The 20,381-nt window shown below is 36.6% G+C and overlaps 1 protein-coding gene across 1 annotated transcript in view; it reads right to left on the bottom strand.

Moving 5' to 3' along the window:
- Nucleotides 1-20,381, bottom strand: part of LOC122534892 (fibrillin-1-like) — a 106,411-nt gene that overhangs the window by 7,258 nt on the left and 78,772 nt on the right. The window lies entirely within an intron of this gene.

Genomic DNA, 20,381 nt, shown 5'->3' on the forward strand with positions numbered 1-20,381 from the left:
TTCTCTGTCGCCTCAATTTTCGTACGTCCGGACGAAAGAACTTCTCGTACATGTTAAGACTCGAAGGGCTTCAAATGCTCCCATTGAATAGCGACTGAATTGTTGAAAACCCGCGAGAATAGCGCACTTCAACGAGGGAGTGTAGGATTGCAGACAGGTTTCGGAAATCAAATCGTACAATGGCGAGGGGAAGAAAAAGAATGGGGAGAAAATACTAAAGGAATAGACGAAGTAGAAGAAGTGTGCCAATAATTGGTACCTATCATACCAATTATACTATATATTATATTATTGCATATTACTATTGGTACCTATTGGTATTATATTACAAACGTGATACTACAGTCAGTCTACTTTTTAATATTGAAACCAGACTATTTATGGAATTTTATATTTTTTACGAACACAATCAAAGAAAATGGGATCTAGATAAAAATTTTGTCTCATTTTTGGTAAATATAATACAAGTGCTCCGATCTGAATATATTTTATATATTTATTATTATTTATCATATTCTGTAGATTTTTGGAATCGTTAAATTTTCCAAAAAAAAAAGTTCAAAAAGTTCAGAAACGAATAATTACCTTTTTTATTCGTCTTTTGAGAAAAGTCGACGATAGGCAACAAACAAGTAGAATAATTTCAGTGTAAATAAAAGTGTAGTTTCGAAACAGGTAGCAAGAAATTTTGTGCTGCCCATTGTGTGACAATTCTTTTTTTAAAAGTTTGACAAATTAATTGAAATTGCTCGCCGTACACACAGCGAGCCGTGCAGCTAGCGGATTTTATTTCACCGGTTTCATTGGCGTTAGAATTATTTACTGTGCGGAATTTTAGATGGCCGATAAAACGCGGTTTACGCTCGCTCGCGTAACACGTGTTAGCGATTCCGACAGCGCATTCGCAATTAACGGTATTATGCAACGTACAATGAAAATAATCGATAGGGTCCGTCTATTTTTCGACAGTGAAAATTAAACTGTTCGGACGAGCAGTTAAATACTTCACGGGCGCATAATTAATGCGACTTTTCGTTCTTCAATCAATTATTATATGAAATGTTTCGTTGTTCAAGAATACTTTTTATTTCGATGAGTCTGCGAGTGAAGTAAACGTTTTATTTCTGTTAATTAGTGACAATGCGAGTACATGTGTAATAATTATCCTTTTGTAAAAAAGACGTGAAATTTCAAATCAATTTTAGCGAAAGCAAATGTTGCTTAATAGAAATGGCTAAATAATTCAAAATGAATGTAATTCAATGTGAATTACATTCGGGTGTTTGACGATTAACTTTTATAATTTACAAATTTCTACAATTCTCATCTTTATTGTCTTGAATATTCCTGATAAAAATATAAATAGAATCGAGATTATTTTCGAAAGATTATTTTCAAGTGTCATTCTAGTATATAATAATTGCCGAGAAATTTCGATAATTTTACAAATAAAACTACAATTTCATTTCAACAATCGTTTTATCTATTAAATAGTAATGAAAGAGACAGAAACTAATAAACAAATTAAAATATATATATATTAATTTACATTTACGTATAATATATTATACATGCATGTACTTTGTAAATGTATTATACGTTGTACCATTTTTGTATCTCATAAACGAACTGACAATGAATTTTACGTCATTTAACATAAATTAATTTATTTACGAAAATTACGTATACATCACGTGAAACTATATCTCGAAGCACACCTCGAGACTAATCTCTCCCTCAGTTGCAATTTTTCAAATCAACATTTCCTTATCCTCTTATCTGCATTTCATCCCGATTTTAACGTAATCGATGAAAAAGAAACAACCTAAAAGCAGTTCCGGCTTCCCGAGAGTCGAAGTTTGCGACATTGTCGGAGATCGCCACTACCTGCATAGTATCTACTAGCTACATTCTAGTTATCTTGCGATAACTAACAACGACAACGCCAAAGGCAAGAAGTCGCGTGACCCGAATATTGTTAATGGCGCGCTGGTAAGCTCTCCTGAAGCGGAATTGCGTGCTGTATCCGGACACGGGAATATAAATCAGCTGTTCCACGACTTCCGTAAACGCGGCCGCACGCGCGCGAATATTAATCAACGTCATCTGAATCTCGAAACGCTGGCACGGTTTCTTAATCGTCATCGGCCTGGTTAACGCGCAAGCGTCTCCTGTCATCTGAATTACTGTTTCGCGTGACCTTAACTCTTTTCGTGCCTCTGTCTCTAATCTCGTCCCATTTTCTTTGATATTGAACGGCTGCACCGGTTTTCAGAACTGTTTCTTCCATCGCATCTTTCGATAAAAAAGGTAAAAAAGATTGGACGTTTAGCCTTTCGATAGGAATAACACCTTAGCAATGAAATTGGAACGATCGAATTGAAGAATGATGGAAAATTTTTATAACAATGATTCAGGATAATTATTAATTTTTGTAATAACAATGAAATTCTATAATAGTAGTTGAACCATTTGAGAAGTTTGCGCATTTATTTAAAATTTCCATCGTACCAGTGAAAAACAATGATGAAATTAATAATAAATTTTCATAATAACATAGTTGCGTAATTGCATACGTAAGAGTAAGCAAGTGAAATTTTTTTCAATAATTAATTTAAGAACTGAAAGCAGCACGAATGCTCAAATTGAAGAAAATCCTAAATTAAAGTTTCCCGTTGCACGGGCGTCTGGGAACATGCCTGTTTTCTAGTGCATGAAACGCGTACGTACAGCGAGAAATTGTAAAAGTCAAAGAGAATTGCGGGAAAGAAGGCGGGAGAATTAAAGATAAGACTTGAAAAGGAAAGGAAATACAGTTAAAAAAAATTCCCAAGTACCATTCGGACAACAAAATTTACAACAACCCGAAAGAAACAGCAGTTGGAGGTAACTCCAAAGAGAATAGGAGAGATATAATATTATACAAATTACGGAATAAAGAACGAATTTTCGCTGTTTTCGAGGGAATAATTAAAATACCATGGTAAAGAAAGGACTTCCCCCCCTCCCCGAAAGAAAAATAAACAAAATAAAAAGAGAAGAGAAATTCTCTGAAACGTCGAATAATTAAACGAGAATTTTCATGCTTCGTATTTTTGTTTCAACTATAAATAATATATTTTTTTATTTCTTCGTCTCTCTTCTCGAATTTTGAATCGTTTCATTGTTATAAGTTAAATTTATTACGAATACGTGTATGTATTTATGTAAATATTGAAAATTATATAAATTATATAGATATTAATTTTTGTATTTAATGTTAATATCAATATCATGCGTCTACAACCCATATAAGAGCTATGTAAGTTACTATTAACTCAATTTTGACTCTAATTTGAAGTTTCCATTCGTATATTGAATTACTTCAACAACTACCATTATATAATATGTAATATAATACAAGTATATTCAAATAATTTTGAAATTCACGTAGTAAATATATTATAAATACATACTATATTGGATATATACGTTATACTTAAACGAATACAGTTGATAAATAAAAATAAGATAAATAATATAATATAATATAAAATAAGATATAATAATAATAATAATATAAATATAAATAACATAATACAATATAATATAATATAAAATAAGATAAATAATATAAATAAAATGAAATGAATAATATAAGTGAAAGATGCGACCAAACGGAAACCGAAAAGAAGAAAATCGAAATTTCACTCTCAGGAAAGTCGGCCGTATTCATTCTCTTTGTTTACGGCAAACAAACGTCGAATATTTTATTCGCTCGTGTACGGTGAATCTCGCGAACCACCCATAGGAACCAAGGGGAAGAAAATCGTAGGGGCAGCGCTGAACGTTAAGCGCTGGGTCGTAAAGCTCAAACGAGATTGCGAGACGGTATCGAGATGGTCGAAGTGTCGCGAGCTTGCCCAGTCTTCTGCAAGTAGGTTCTCTCATCGTGGAAAGTTAGGACACGTGCACGCGCACACAATCGCTCGTCGTCTCTTCTCGGACAGTTTACGTCTCGACCGTCAGCCTTTACTCGTCTTTCCTCGTCGTTCTCGTTCCTTGCATTATTAACAGGCTCGTCGTCGTTGACACGATTGCCAACGAGGACGACAACGACGACGACGACGACCACGCATAAATCACTGAAATGGTTGGGCCTCGTTGAACGAATCTCGTACATATACGTATACTCAATTGACAGAGAATCGAGTTCGTACCAGTATGTACAGAGTGGGCGAAAAATCACTTCCTACTGAAACGAGTCGGTAATTTATAAAATTAATAAAATTAGTCCCTCCTTGCATCTTGATGTTGTATTAAAAAGAAACTTTTCTTCTTTTTTCGCCCGTCCTGTACTTACTTCGAAGAGATAAATTCTCAAGAAAGGAATGTTCGGCTACGTCTGAAGAGATATTTCATCATCACTGTAATTTTATTAATTTTATCTTTACCAGTGTTAGCAGGGGCAATTATTATTCGATCGAAATTTTAATACATCTTTCTTTGATCCTATAGAAGGAGGAGATCCAATCACATTGTATGAGAAAGGAGGAGATTCCTCGCTAGAGAAAGTTTTGCTCAAGAATATCAGATTTAGCAAGCAAATCTTTCCTTTTTCTTTGCAATTGTGTAAGAGGTCACATCGATGGCATAAACCATCGAAATAGTTGAACCTCGTAACTGTATTTGTTTCATTAACGGTGAATCGAGTTCGTATGTGTTTGAAAGTGAAAAATGATAAATTCGAATAGGTAAGAGCAACTCGGAAGAGGAAAAAAGAGTTTCAATTATCGACCTGTATGGCGTCGATATGTATTCCATTTATGTTTCATGGAATTAAGATCGAATATATATCGGATATTTCTATTTTTAGGAGTTATTTCTGCCAGGAATCGGCGAATTCAATTAAGAATTTATAACCGCTGGAAGAAAATATATTAAATTATAAGAATTTATAATCACACGACGAAAATGGTCATCGATCTCTAAATGCTGAAAATTGCACGATGCTACAATAACTCCAGCAATTATTAAGCGTTAAAAGTCAATGACACTGCGCTAATTTCAGCGCAGATCATTAAGAGCTGAATATCACATGACACTATAATAACGTCACCGATTTCTGTGCGCTGGAAATTGCACAATGCTATAATAACGTTGTTAATTCTTAAATGTTAAAAGTCACGTGATTTATAACATTAATAAAATCTTGTTATATAATAATAACACAACCACTATGTATGGTATATACGGCTTTAAATAAGTAAAAACTTTTTAAAGAAATTTTGGTTGCAAAACGAACGAAAATTTAGTTCGTTTGAGCACTTGTGAAAATGCAAGAGGAACATTTGCAAACTACCATGTGTAACAATTTGTGTCAATATCTATCAATGTTATTACTTACAATTGGCAAATTGCTGTGTGAGAAAATGACGACATTTTTGCAAGAGCAACGAATTTTCAACAAAAATACCATTATTTGAGATGTAAAACACTGAGATGTAAAAGTTGGATATATGTTTGACATTTTGTCGAATTGAAGAGTTTCAATATAGGTGTAACAAAACCTGTATTGAAATATTTTATAGTAGCTAGAGAAGAATTTTCTTTTTTTTTTTTTTAAATCGATCGAACAGTATTATTTATTGAATCGAACGGTTTTAAAGTCGTTTACTGACAGCATAACTTTCACGCAACATCGCATAGATTCTCGATTCTGAATTTTTTCTCGATTTTTTTTAAAACGAAGCCACTGACGCCAGTGGCATGCGCACATTCTGTGGAATAGATTTTCAAAAAACTGGAGTTCATGAATAGGCAGCGGGGTATACATAGACTGTTACGTTCGTGGATTGTAGTGCAATCGAAAAATGATTGGTTGCCTGTGATAAAATAGATGAAGCTGTAGAATTTGTTTGTCCATTCTTTTTCGAAGAAGCTTCTCCTTTAATCGTTAAATGGAACTTTCGAAATATTTTGTTAATAGTTTCTCATTTCGCGTTATATTTATAATACGAAGTTTACAAAATTACGAATTGTTAAATTTTTAAACTGCATCGTTTTTAACTTTATGTATCGAAACTATTATTCTTTACAAATATTTGCTCAGTAAAATCATGTTAATATTGTCAATGCAGGAATAATTGAATAATTATTATGTTTAACGTGATTTGTAAAATATTTTATCGATATGTGAAGAGAAATTTACTTTGTTAGCCGACAATACTTTTATTTAAAGTATTTTCTTTTACGTTCCGTTAAAGATTAATGCTAATTTAAAAATCACAGAAAATACCGACGAATACTCGTTCGCCAAACTGTAATCAAATCTTGCACGTTATAGAAAAAAAATCGAAAGGACTAAAGCCAACAATATTAAATCGTATCAAACTATATTATTATACCAAATTACGTCGCAGCGTCTAAATATTAAAAATCAGTTTTTCACCAGGTATCAAAACAGTATCATCCCTCTCTCGTAGAAAGTGTCCCATCCCAAACCAAGGAAAGTCAATTCTTCGTCGTCAGTTTCGACACTTCTTCTCCGCCATGTTCAACAGATTCTGCACTTCCTGCACCTCGACGGACGACAAAGTGGACTCCAGGTCCGGCAAAATGGCGTCGGTGAGGCTCAACGAGGCCAACTGCCCCATGTCCGTGTTGTCGGGATCCGACAGCACCCGTTTCAACCTCTTGATATACTTCTTTAATCCGACCTGCATCGCTATGCCGGCCTTCGAGTCGCGGCGAGGCAGCTTCAAACAGCTACCCCTCGACTCCGATCGACTCGCCTCGCTTTTCTCCGGCCTTCCATCCCTCGAACGCTTCCTCTCGCTCGTCGTCGCCGGCTTGCTCGACCTGATTCCCATCGATCGACCGCCAATCACATTATCGCGCAAACCGGCGTTCACCCTCGGCGAGTCGCTCGTCGTTCTTTGTTGCGTGCGCTTCGAAGCGGCGGCGTTCGAAACGTTGCTTCTAGCGGTGCTCGTTGATCCGAAATCCCAGCCTCCTCTCCGCTTAACGTCGATTCTTGCCGTCTTCTCGTCTTCTCGCTTGCCTCCGAGCAACGCAGATTCGGTCGTGTTTCGCCTCCTCGCGCGAGGCTTCTCCTCTGTCTTCGCACGCCGATTCTTAACGTTCTCACAGCGTTCGAACGTTCCCAACTTCTTCTTCTCCCCACCTCTCAGAGGTTTCTCAGTGTTTTTGTACCTTTCACGCTTGTCGAAATTCGCGAGATCTTTGCGAGGCCGTTGGCCGGAAAGCGACGCGTCGGCGAAAAGTTCGAGTCTCGCTGGCTGTCTCGACGACACGGGCTTGACAGCAGGCGAGCCTTGTTTCCCGTTGCCTGCAACTTTGTCGAGTTTCGCCGACAACTTCCTCGCGTTCTCCTCGTTCGATGCAGTCCGCGCTAGCCTTGGCGCACCAGCGGTCTGTCGAGCGATCTTCGTCGAGCAATCGATCGTTTCGGGCACTCGAATTCCTGGGAGGTTCGCCTCGTGCGAATTTTTCGCCGACGAACGCTGCTTGTCGGGGACGTTGTTCGTCAAAGCGTTCGAAACACGTTTCGAAGAATCGTTTCTTTCACCGGACAAGTTGACCGTGGAATTCAAGCCGAGGGTCTCTGGTGACCCTTCAGTTTCACTTTCGATCGCTTGCAGCTTGCCAACGCGATCGTCCGATTTATCAGAGACATTCCGATTAGACACGTGTCCTCCAACAGACGAATTAGCTGCAGGATTCAAATCCAGAGTCTCGCTCTTGATCGCTTCCAGCTTTCCTGTTCTATTTATATTTAACATACCTAGAGCATCCTTCGATACACGTCTCGAAGGATCAGTCGCGTTCTCGATCGACTCCAGCTTCCCCGTTCGATCGTTCAATTTGCCATCGTTGAGTCTCAAACCGTCTTCAACTTTGTCGCTGCTCCTGCTAAATTCACTCGAATCCACGCTCGTCTGATCGACGTTGTTCAAATTCCGACGGTTCGACGACTGTTTACTGGCACGTTGTTTGTCCAGGAAGCTAGGTTTCCTCGTCGTCGGGCTTCGCCTCGACGCTTCGAACATGTTCGACGAGTCCCTGCCAGGGCTTCCGTACTTCTTGTTGAACGACGTCCGCGGATTCCCTGTCAACCAGGGCAAAACTCGAGGCTTCTCCCGCCTCGAGGCAACGGAAGAGTCGCGTGACCTCGCGGACTCGCTGCGAACGCTCTCCGTGTCGATGGAGCTGATCGTCGTGCAGTTGGTCGATTCCCTCTCGGCCCCGTCGATCGACGACAGAGTCTCTCCTCGTCTGTCCTCGCGTCTCTGCGATCCCGAGGGCGTGTCCCGCTTTGAGCTGACGGAATCCGTGCTCGAGTTCGTTCTGGAGAATTTCGCGTTCCTCCTCTTCGCCGAGGATCGTCGCAGCGTGAATCTTTTTGACGCTGTGGAATCGGTGCCCGCGCTCGATGGTCGTTTCGCCCTTAAATTCCTTCCCACGATCGGATCTACAATTCGCGCGAATAACCGATTTGAATCTTCTTTTGGAAATTTTTACCGCGTCTCTCGCGGATAACCGATGTGAAAGCTGCTCGGCTGTTTCAAATACCTTTCGCGGAAAGTTTTCCGCTGGCAACTGATTGCGGACCATAACGAGTGACCAAACCGTATACAACAGTTCTTCGCTTTCTTTTTTGAACACTCACTGGATAGAAATGATTAAGAAGTAACGAACTTATCATTTGTTTTGCCCGGGTTATACTTAAATATACTCAAAACTTCACTGAGAAAAATATTGCAATTTTGGGACAAAAGATTCTCGACGTCATTCCAGCGTCATTAAAGCGCGTGGTTGTAGTTTCAAGCGAACATTCTTTGACGACTTTCACGCTGTATGTACGCAGAAATTTGCGAGTTTCCTTTAATACTTCGAATTATTATATCGAATCGAACGGTGACTAATATAATTTTCATTCTTTAAATATGTGTTTGGAATTAACTTCACAATATCTTTTGCAAACGTGTCTGGCGTTTGCTGTTTGACTCCTTTTTATTTATTGACTTGTTCAAGAGAATTGAGTGTCAATCGTTTAAGAAAACGTCTATGTTCATTTTATCGTACTTATGAACTTAGAATCGCACGTTGCGGAATTTATAAAAATCAACGGGGATTCCATTAACTGAGAAAACAATTTAACCTCTTGCGTCGGAATATCGAGAATTTCTTGTCCTAAATTGCAACATTTTCTCAGTTTCAAGTATATTTAAATGTAATCCAGGCAAAACAAATGATAAGTTCATTACTTCTTAATAATTTCTATCCAGTGAGTATCGTACCGACGAGTTGAAAAGAAAAGGAAAGCGACGAATTATTGTATACGGTTCGGTCACTCGTTATGGTCCGCGAACTCCAGTTGCCAGCGCAAGGGGCGACACTTAATTACAAGAAGAGAAGAAAAAAAAAAAGCTTCTCTCTGCCACGACACCAAACAAACTTTCCAATCCAATCAATTTACAGAATTAAACAACTTCCTGCAAACCGTCCGGGGCAAGAAGAAACGAAAAACGCCTCGCTTTCTAGATTTAACGCAACAAACACGATTAACGAGATACAACTTTCCCCCATTCGTTTCCACCCCCGTTCTTCTTCGTCGCCGTCGTCCCATCCACTTTACGTATCGTTCCCAACAACAACTCTGCCCTGCACAACCTGTTTCGTTTCCCGTATAACGTACCTCCGTATCTCCGTATCTGCGCCGAGTCAGCGTCATCGTGAAACGAGATCCTCGGCGATCTATCGTCCTGGCCAGCGTCATCGGCCGTCTCATCCGCGTGCCTCTCAATTTCCGTCTCCCTCTCCGCGGTTTCCGGCTTCTGCGCGCCCTTTATCAAAAAGTGATCCAACGGGTGCAAATACTCGGCCTCCTTCTTGCTCATGGCCTTCGTCGCGTCGTAGTACTCCTCCACGAAGTCGAACAGGCTGTGGTCGTATCTGTCGTTCAGTCTCACCGCGACGGTCGAGTCGTTGTCGTTCAAATGAATGGAATTGAACACCACGTCACCCGGTGGTTGATAATCGTCGTACTGCCTCCTCAGAGCGGCTTCCACCAGCTTGAACCGGTACGCGTCGTAGTCGAACGCCGATATATCGACGATCGGCAACACGGAGTTGGTGGCGACGAACGAGGAGGATTGTTTCAAGATCAGATCGTTCCTATTGGTCGTCTCGGCCTCCACTTTCCCCTGGAGGCTTTCCTGGACGTTCGTTGAGGTGTCCAGGTGTCTGTCGCAGTTGTTGTCGCCGCTGGCGTGTAACATCGTCGGCGTGGATATCGTCTTTCGCGCCGAGCCCAGGTGAAGATCCGCGCTGGAGCTCGAGGTCGAGTCGAACGTCGAGGCCGGATAATGCGTCGTCACCATTGGATCTTCGCTCTCTCTTCGCTCGCAGAGGTTCCCTGCCTGTCCTCGATTCTGCCTGGCCCTCGCGCCGCTGAGTTTCGTCGAGCTATCCTGGTGTAGACATTGGATATTCCGATGGTGTGCGCAAACAGACCAAGTTCGATCAAGTTGCCGCGTGCAATAAACGAAAGCAGAGAATTTTTGATTGGGTTACGTGGTGTGTTTTGGTAGGGGAGATTGGTACGGCAGAGCGGCGTATATATCGTTCCGCAGACGCGGTTTGGGTTAGGTTCTAGGGGATGATTCGTTTAGGGGTTGTTTGGAGAGAGACTTCGTTACTTTGGTAGTTTCCTTGGAAATTTTTCGACTCCGACGTGATTGGGGGGGGGATGCGTGTTCCGAAGTTTATGTGTGATTCCGGTGTGTTGTTTAATTTTATCATCAGTTTGCGTGTCAAGTAATTAATTCCTTTTTTAATATCATGCTCGAATTGGCTGTGCGTTCTCTTCTCGGAGATTTAATCGAATCGTTTCGTTAATCAAAACGCTCTATAATTGTCGAAATAAGGAGAAATGTTAAACTTATTTTTAGCAAAGTCAGATCTAGTCCTTATATTTTCAAGTTATTATATAAACAATTTTAAGATAGGACAGCCTACTTGCCTATAAAATTATATTCAATAAATTAGAAATCCCTTAAATTAATCCGTTTCTTGCACGAACTTAAATTTTTCAACAACATCTCGAAGAGTTTCTGTAATTTCTTAGCATTTGGAAAATGTCGAAGACACTTCATTTCGTTCGTGAATTATTTTGAAGAATATTTGCGAAACGAACGATAACAGATCCATTCCTAAAACTGACAATTCTGACAAATCGAACAAGTCTACGTTGAAATCGAGACTCTGCGATATATTTCGAACAAGGTACATGGAATTCAAGTGTTTCGCATTATCATATTTACAAGTCCTTGATGGGTTAGAAGCAGTCCACGATCTCCCCCTTCTCACTCGCGATAAATATCTCTCTCGGCAACGGTATCAATTTTCCCAAGGAAACACCATCATTGTCGAACGAACCACTCGAGCGAATTCTCGGCAAGCCTAACGACAGGCGCGCACGTACCAGAGTGTGTTGAACGCGAAGGATCAGCGGCACGGCCAACAGCACGGCCAGCGTCAAAGCGAAAATACTCTCGACGACGAACGGCGGTATCGATTGTAAGGTTAGAACAAGCTTGCCGGGCGCCACGACGTTCAACAACATAACGGAGCCTGGTTTCTTCGTTGGCTGCTCGATTTCCGGCAGCGGCGCGATTTCCGCGAGTCTCGCGCCTCATGTTAGAGCCTCGATCACCGGATGAACGCTCGAGCGATCGATGTCGTTCGCAGCCCTCGCACTGTCCTCCGAAACGTCATCCATAATTGAACGATCGAACCCGACGCCGCTCGACGGATTCCGCTCGTCGCTTTTTTCCTTCGTTTGTCTTTCGCTTCCCGGCGAAAAGTTCGCGAGACGGTTTTCCAATGATCTCGATTCGTTGGGAGAGAAAAATTTTTTTTCCAAAGTTCGAACAATGTCAAACAGTGTATCAAGTGTTTTCTTTTTTAAGGAAACTTCTTTTTTTTTGAAGGCTTGAAAGTTTGGCGCGAGTTTCACTTGTGAGAAAACAAAACTTTAATTATGATTGAAATATTCGCCCTTCAATCGTTCACGCATTGACTTATCGTCTGTTGAGCAGTTTGCGATTTCTAAAAGTCATTCTTCAGCTCGACGAAATCGTGAATCGATTTCTTTGCTTCTCCGAATGTTTTAGAGCGTACGTTGGACGAAATTTTGCCTGCCTGATGGAAGAAGGAATTGTGCAACAAAATTTCCCAAATATTATTATTCGTTGAAGAGTTTAAATCCCATTTTATTGGAGCGAATTTCCGGTTAATGTTTGACTAATATCACCATTGTATTGTCTTATCTAAACTCTTGCCATGTGAACAAAAATTAATTTGTAAAATCTAGGATATGTTTCCATTTGATTTATCAATTTTTCAATCTACGACCACACAATTTGAAATTTCTTACATCAAGTGAAGCACATTTAATATTCGAAAAAGAAAATTTCAGTATTAAATTGAATGAAGAATTTTTTATTATAGTATATTTATATTTAATGAAGAATCTTTTATTATAGTATATTTATATATTATATATATTTATATATATTTATATGTTTATGTATTTGTTTGAAAGAACATGTAAATACTGAGAATACTAACGATCTAACGAAGCATGTGAAATCTAAATACGATAAAGCACGATCTAAAATTGATATGGATTTTAAAACTTGTGACGACAATTATCTGGATATTAAATGTCCAGCGAAAGATCGCTCGGTCTTTAGATATTTCGAGATGTGTAGAACTCGATCGATGAGAACGTGTTGCTCGAAAAAGAAAATTTCAGTATTAAATTGAATGAAGAATCTTTTATTATAGTATATTTATATTCAATGAAGAACTTTTATTATAGTATATTTATATATTATATATATTTATATATATTTTTATGTTTATGTATTTGTTTGAAAGAACATGTAAATACCGAGAATACTAACGATCTAACGAAGCATGTGAAATCTAAATACGATAGAGCACGATCTAAAAATTTATATGGATTTTAAAACTTGTGACGACAATTATCTGGATATTAAATGTCCAGCGAAAGATCGCTCGGTCTTTAGATATTTCGAGATGTGTAGAACTCGATCGATGAGAACGTGTTGCTCGAAAAAGAGAGTGATAGGAAAGAAAGCAGATTCTGCTCGTCATCGGACGCGACGGTTTGATTCGATATCGATTCGGCACGACTGCTGCTGTTTCTTTTTCTTCGGATTTTAATATCGGTCCACGTTTGTCGTTTCACGTCCTTCCGTGTTTACCATCGCGACGATATTTCACCGTCCCGTTGCGGGGCCTCAGGGAATACCGGAGGTCCTTGAAATAATACTTTCGCCGAGGAAGGATATTTTCAGACGATAGATTGGAAAATACTACGTACGAGGTCCTTTGTTTCAGCGGTGTAAGTGCTATCACTCTTGCGCTGGAATCACGTTCCACGCACGTCGAGAACGTTTTGTCCCAAATTGCAACATTTTCTTAGTTTCAAGTATATTTTAAATGTAATTCAGGCAAAACAAATGATAAGTTCGTTGCTTCTTAATAATTTCTATCCAGTGATATCGTCACCGACGAGTTCGAAAGAAAAAGAAAGCGGTCCGGTCACTCGTTATGGTCCGCGCAAGGTGTTAAATCTCTTTGAGGACGAACATTTCCAAGATGATTTAATTCTCTCTTCGTGTAACGTTGCTTCGATTAATCATTCGTGGGACATACACGGCTTCAAAACGAAGGTTTATAGTTTATGAGATGTTGCGTGAGAATTCAAATGAAACTTACAATTCGTAACTTGATAATTTGCGTGACAGGAGGCGCGTGGTGTGGAAAAAATACGTGAAATGTTCAAAGTATGGTATTGGTTTAGTTTTACTCAAGCTTCATTAACAAGCGTTTGTAAAAAATATTGCGAAATAAAATATATTATACAAAAAATATCTGCGCTCCGATTATTGTACTTTTTAATTTTCATTTATCGTGCAATATCGAATCCCGAATAATCTACTAATTTCTAATACATTGTTTCCTACGATATAATATATCACATTGTATTGTAAAAAGCGCACGAACGAGTAATAAAATAATAAAAATCATTCCTTCTGCAGCAGCAGAGAAGAATATAATTGGGAAGGATTCAACGAATACCCAGAGTGCAAATAATTCGACAACCATCGAATAATAATAATTAAGCATCACGGTGTTATTAAACTGCGATAAAACAGTGAAGGAGAGAGTAATGAAATAACTGAATAACGCGAAACTAATACCAGATAGCACCGGCAACACCTGCGCGCCCCTTTCTGTTATTGTTCGATAATTAAATGCTTAATTGTAACACGACAAATAACCGGGACACTTCTTGGTTAATTTACCATTCACCTCCGTGGATCACCGAAGCAACGTTCAATCGAAAACAATAATAGTCGCTCATCGGTCGAAATAATTTAAATTATTACCACTACGCGTTGCCCGTTCGTTGACTCTGCGAGAGATTAATTATTGAAACTCGCGCGTTCTCGCGAGACTCGATAAACTAAAAAAACGTAATTCGTACAAAACCGGCGTGATGTTTTGCGTGAATAGTCGTCCATAACCGAGTTAATGACGACCAGCTTGAATTATTCTATTTACGATGTAATTGTTTCAGGTTTGGACAAGCATGAATGCGATACTATCGACGATTTCATAAAGAACGTTTGCTCGATTTTTGGTCCATCGATTTGTTTTAAATCTGACAGCTTATCACGAGGCATTGATTGTAGCATGTTTTCAGGACGAGTCAGGACAGTTTTTTTTTTTTAATTCCTCGATTTTGGTTCTAGATTTAAATGTCGATTTACGACGAGGGAATTTTCAAGTAAATCAGAACTGTTGAGAATTTATTATCAAGTTTAAATTCGTTGTTAAAACATAATTTCTCAAATTATTTGACCACGTATCGAAGCATAGTTTTGACGAACGTGGGCTTCTTTGATCTCTTAGGATCTCAGAAATTTATTATCGGCTCAACTTGAAAGTTTCCTGTGGCTGACGTCTCATTACGAGCTATCCGTTCATTTATTTTTTCTTTTCCTTTTTCATTCAAATTTAGCTCCAAAAATCGACAGACCAAAAGGCTTGAATGAACATTACGTCTAAAATTAAAAATCGTTGATCATCTTTTTAAACTTGAAACTCGCCTGCTCGTAATCTACGTAAAACGATGCTAACAGTAACTAACCTTGTTTTACGAATTATCCTCGAACATACTTCGCGCGTTAATTCACGTGTACAATATGCAGAATCAATCGAGTTCAACGGGGTTCTGCTTTACGTAGAAGCATAACGTACAACTTGCGTTCAACAATCCCCCAACAGGGTGATTTATCTGGCTCAACCGCTTCAAATTACTTGTAAACCGCGTGTTATACGAGAGAATGTTTCGAATAAAAATTGTACGACACGAAGGGAAGCGTAGCGGGTATGGTAACTAGTTTTTTACCACTTTACACATATGGGGGCTGCTCTGAATTTTTTAAATAGAATGCACAACATGTTTCAGGCTGCGATTCGAAAGAACAACGAACACTGAGCGAATAATAATGGAAGAAGTTCACGAACGAGCGACTACTGAATATCTGAAATATATTTACTGAACGTTGTTACACGTGTGTTAATTATTAATATGATATTACTGAGCTTTTTAATTATAATATAGATTATATTGTTCTTAAGATTGTACAGTAAAATCAATGATGGAGATTGTTTATTTTCAGAAACCACGGAAAGTGTTAGAAAATTTATAATCTGTTGGGATTATCATTTTGAAATGTTTGAAACCTTTTACTTTGTACCTTTAGAGTTTGACTTTCAATGCGATTGGAAATTGATGTAGCTGATTCCAATATATATATAATACAATTTTATATTTCGAATAATTGGAATATTGTAATATAATGATATTATTAAGTCAGAATATTAAAATATAGTATATGTCGAATATGAGAGTTACTATGTTATGTTATATGATTATATTATTATGATTCTACGAAAAATTTTATCACCTAATACGTTACCTATTATATTATTTTATATGTTATTTCAAGCTCGCGAAATTTTACCAAAGAAGAAAAAAACACCATTCCAACTACACCGATATCAAATTGTACCGTATTGTATTTCGATTAATTGCATAAAATTCCCCACGTCTTCGAATTTACTTCACGTCGCTCCAAACGCGACACGAATATTTTCAATTACAGATCTGCAACAGCGGACTAACTCGATTAAATTAGACGCTCGTTGTATCAGCTCGATCGATCAGGCTCTGTAATCTCTGTACAAAACGAAACGACGACTCGGTCATAATAAGATAAACTGGTGAATCGGATTTATAGAAAAGAAAAAAAAAAAAAAAAGAAAATATATGAAGAAAGCGAAAAAAAGGATGAATATCGTGGAACGATGTATAATATAAATATAAATGCATCGTTCGTAGTTGTGTTACGTGATAGGCGGCATCGGTCTACGGTGAAATTGCTTTCTGAAGAAGTTCGCGAAACGACCTGAGCCCGGATAGTTAAGCGCAGAATCTGTAAACTTTTCACGGCTGATTACACCGATGTTGCCAAGCCATTGAAGTAATGAAGTTTAAATCCCTGATAACGTTCAGACTCACCGGGGATTGATACGGGCCTTTCACCCAGCTCGCAACGCGCCCTTCATTTCATTCTATTTTCTTCGCGTTTGCATTTCTTCTTTTTTTTTTCTCCTTTCCTTCATTTATTATATAATTTTTATATTATTATTACTATTATTAATACAATAGTATTATTACTATTATTAATATTACCACTATTACTACTACTACTACTACTACTACTACTATACTATTATTATTATTACTATTACTGTTACTATTATTATTATTATTATTATTATTATTATTATTATTATTATTATTATTATTATTAATACTACTATTATTATTACTATTATTATTAATACTATAGGATTATTACTATTATTAATATTACTACTATTACTACTTCTACTACTATACTATTATTATTATTACTATTACTGTTACTATTATTATTATTATTATTATTATTATTATTAATACTACTATTATTACTATTATTAATACTACTATTATTACTATTATTATTAATACTATAGTATTATAAGTATAGTACTATATATTATACTATTATTAGTATTATATATTATAATTATTATATATACTATATATATAAATATTATATTATATATACTATAGTATTATAAATATAGTACTATATATTATACTATTATCAATATTACCACTATTACTACTATTACTACTGCTACTCTACTATTATTATTATTACTATTACTGTTACTATTATTATTATTTCAATGCGTTAATTTGCAAGTACATACGTTCTAACGAAACGTTTAATTTTCATAAAACGTTACGTTATACAATGAAAGCGCAAAGATAGCGCATATTTCATTTTGTAGTTATTTATTTACGTTATTCTGACTCAGTTATCAATTACTGGCTGTTGATTATTCTAGTTATAGTTATTTGTGGATTGCTTTATACGTGTATTTTTATCGGATTTATCGAGAAGATAAAAGCAGAAAAAGCAGGTTATAGAATGAACATTTCGTTTTTTGTTTTTTTTTTTTTTTTTTTTGGAAAATACTTGCGGCGAATCGCGGCAAAATGTTTAGATTGTCATGATCGATGTTTGCTCGCCGATGAAGCTCGAATTCGCGTGGCTTGAATATGCAATAAAATGGAACGTTTGCAGATTAGATTCGATTTATTCGTATGAATATTAATTCTTCGCAGCAAGCTCGCATTTCAAAATTTGCTCTAGATACTCTCTCATTGGCTTTTGTATAAACTTCGAAATACAGCCACGTGTAAACTATAGTGTTTAATTGGACACTTATGGGGAAAAGTATTTGTGTAAAAATATTTGAGAAGTATGTGAGACACTTTCATTTAATAATAACATTTGTAACACTTATATTTCATTTTAATTATACGTTTCTTGCTTTACAAAAAATATTTATAATATTTATGTTTATATTTAAATACTCTTTGTAGCATTTATGTATTATTTATATGTTATAATATTTATGACGTTTTTTTCAATTTTCAATCGAAAGAAATTTCCCACAAAAGTATCATTTAACTTAGTTTGAATTCGTATCAGCATAACGATAGAGAAGACAAATTCTATAGTTTATGCATACTTTGGATCCATAACTACTATAATTCAATTTCAACCTACTGTGTGCCTACATTAATTTCAACGTTCCTCCAGGAAGTATGTACTCAGTTTTATCCCCCCTCGTGTTTTATCTGACCTTTTTGGTAGTCTACTATGCATGGTCCCGTTATTCATTGCTATGCGAACTATTCTATTATCGTATCCCAGCTTTATAGATCCCTTAGTTCAATCTTTGTCTTTGTTACGAACATTATTTCAATGTACCTTCCCGTTCGTAGTCAATCAATGTAAAATTGAATTCTCCTTTTCCACGAGCGAAGTATTATAAAGAATAATCTAATTTTTGAAATAATTATTATTATATAAAATATATTTTCTTCTTCCTTTTGACCGATCAATATATATTCACGTTCTTTGAAGCATTGTTAATCAATAAATGCGTGTCGTAATATCATACAATGAACTAAAATATCTCGAGTTCTAAATTCTCAATAATCAATAAATAAAGGGAGGGTTTATTAAATTGGCGTATTGGTAAGAGTAATAATACTCGAGGCAGCTATTCACGTTGTATTATCAATTTACAAGAAAAATATGTTTCATGCAATAAATATTTATCAACTTCTATGTACATTTTCGAGCAACACAGCCATGAAGCAGTCGTTGAAATATTTTATTTAACACAGACAACACAAATGTTTGCACGCGAGCAATTGCACGTATCACCGAGGATTCTCAAAAAATATATTATAGAAATTTAGTGTTATAGAGGTTATAGAAGTTTATAGTGTTATAGTGTTATAGAAGTATATTATAGAAATTTTGTGTTTATAGAAGTTTAGTATTACACAGAAGTTTGCAAAGAATATAAGAAAAGAAAATAAACGAGAATCTCCGTGAAGGAGATACTTGCCGAGAGGACATGGCTACCGTCGGCCTGTAATTAAAGCCCTCCCTGAAATTTTATTTCCGCTTTCGCGGAGGACTCGGCGCGACGACGTGTATTCCGCGAAATCGCCGAGGCTGGCCGAGCGAAACGAACGACGAATAAACGAGAAACAGGCGACGTCGCTTGGATAATCCTTAACCTCGTTACGGGACCATTTCGTCCCAGTTTATGCAGAGTCGACGGTCGTTTGGTCGGCACCGTCTCTTTTAATGAAACTGCTAGATTAACTGCTCGATGCACCAACGTCTTAGACATTTACGCGACAATCCTGTCTATGATTCGAGTGTCTATGATTCGAAATTTTCACCGATGTTCTCGCAGACTTGTCTAGAGACGAGGAACGTTTGTCAAAGTAAAAGTCGAGAAGAGATGCGGTTGAATGGTTTTTGCGGGCAAAAAAGTTTTCAATAAATGTAGAAAAATAATTAATCTAATTATTTGATCGTAATAGAGAGAAAATTATTTTCAAATAATGTTTAGAAATGTCATAGAAATAAAATAATTTAATTAATGAATTATTCAAATTATGAAATAATGCATTTCCATGATATATTTGTGTATTATTTAACAATTTTAACTATTTAACCAAATGTTTTAGGTTTTGAGATACGAAGTCCTATTTCATGTCAGTTCTATTCTATCTTTAGTCAATGGTATATTGCCTTTACAAATTTAGAAACAATATTCGGATAAATGGTAAATTTTTAGAACAGATTGGTATTAATTAAATTAAATCTTTTAAATTTCTTAATAATAAAATACTTAATATAATTCAATCTTTTAATTTCTTATAAATTTAAAGATGCCATCTAAAAAAATGGGAGAATTGAAATTTTGGTAATTTTTTCCATTTTTTGAAAATATAATACATATAAAATAGTTTAGAAAATGTATCTGTCATTAATTAATATTTTATTCTCTCTATATATAATGTTCTATCATTTAGAAAATATTATCGATAGATATTTGATTTCAATAGTGATTTTACTTTGATTTAAAGTTTAATTTACATTGCACGCCAGAATTATGAAATTTATTATAAATGAAGTAAGCCTCTATTTCATATTAGAAATAAATGTTTCTAATATTTGAGGTGAAACACTTTCATGACACCTCATTTTCCTATAAAACATTAAATTATTACATGTGTTTAAAATATTTAAAGTATTTCCCAATTATTTGAAAAAGGG

Source organism: Frieseomelitta varia, unplaced genomic scaffold (genome assembly GCF_011392965.1).
Source record: "Frieseomelitta varia isolate USP_RPSP 00005682 unplaced genomic scaffold, Fvar_1.2 scaffold_648, whole genome shotgun sequence".
NCBI lineage: Eukaryota > Metazoa > Arthropoda > Insecta > Hymenoptera > Apidae > Frieseomelitta > Frieseomelitta varia.